Source organism: Cynoglossus semilaevis, chromosome W (assembly GCF_000523025.1).
Source record: "Cynoglossus semilaevis isolate Cse_v1.0 chromosome W, Cse_v1.0, whole genome shotgun sequence".
Classification (NCBI taxonomy): domain Eukaryota; kingdom Metazoa; phylum Chordata; class Actinopteri; order Pleuronectiformes; family Cynoglossidae; genus Cynoglossus; species Cynoglossus semilaevis.
In genome coordinates, this window is record NC_024327.1 from 2270302 (window position 1) to 2271170 (window position 869).

The following is an 869-nucleotide window of genomic DNA, read 5'->3' on the forward strand; positions in this document are numbered from 1 at the left end:
GCCCACAATAGGGCTAAAGCGCCACCTGCTGTAAAACGAATGAAATGATTAGTTCAAGATTCGTTCACGACTCATCATTTTACTGTTCGAAAGTCAAAGATTCGAATCAATAAAAAGAGTCGGTCTTCCCATCACTACAGCGTATCCTAATGTGGACTGATTCGTATTGAAACCGATTGCAATTCGCAGGGTTTGGAGTAAACCACAGTGTTATGTCAATACACATAATGTTTGTACAGAACACTGTTCTGTCTGGTTAACTGTAAGTGTACGGCCACTGTCTGCACCATTGTACAGCCAATCGATGTTATTTACCGTGATCCTTGGGGCAATTCCTATTGTTTCTAATGTCTCTGGTCTACAATTAGCTGCTGTACTAATTTTTATTAGTTGCTTCACTTTAACCTTTCTTTTAACCTTCAAGTACTTCTCTGTGTGCCTTTTTCTGTTAACTTCAGTTCTTGTTCATAGCAGTCTTGTTAAAAACAAACAAACTGTTGTTCTAATTGTTCTATTCTTTTACTGGAATCCACTTCAGTATGATTTACAGTAGTCATTTGCCCCCCAAAAAAGTACCAATTATATATAATTATATAATTACAGGACCAACTGGAAAACCTGCTTTAGGAAGGTCATCCAACAAACTTTAGCACAAGCACACACTTAAATGTAATGGATTGATATTGGTATTGGTTATGGATGTCCGATAATATCGGTAGGACGATATTATCAGCCCGATATTAGCATAATTATGTAAGATCGGATTATCGGAAGAAAAACCGACAATGAAAATCCAATAACACAATGTCTGGGTTTTGCCAAATTAGCTGGAATTTGACGTAGGGTCCTGAGACCTCAGTTTACCTCAG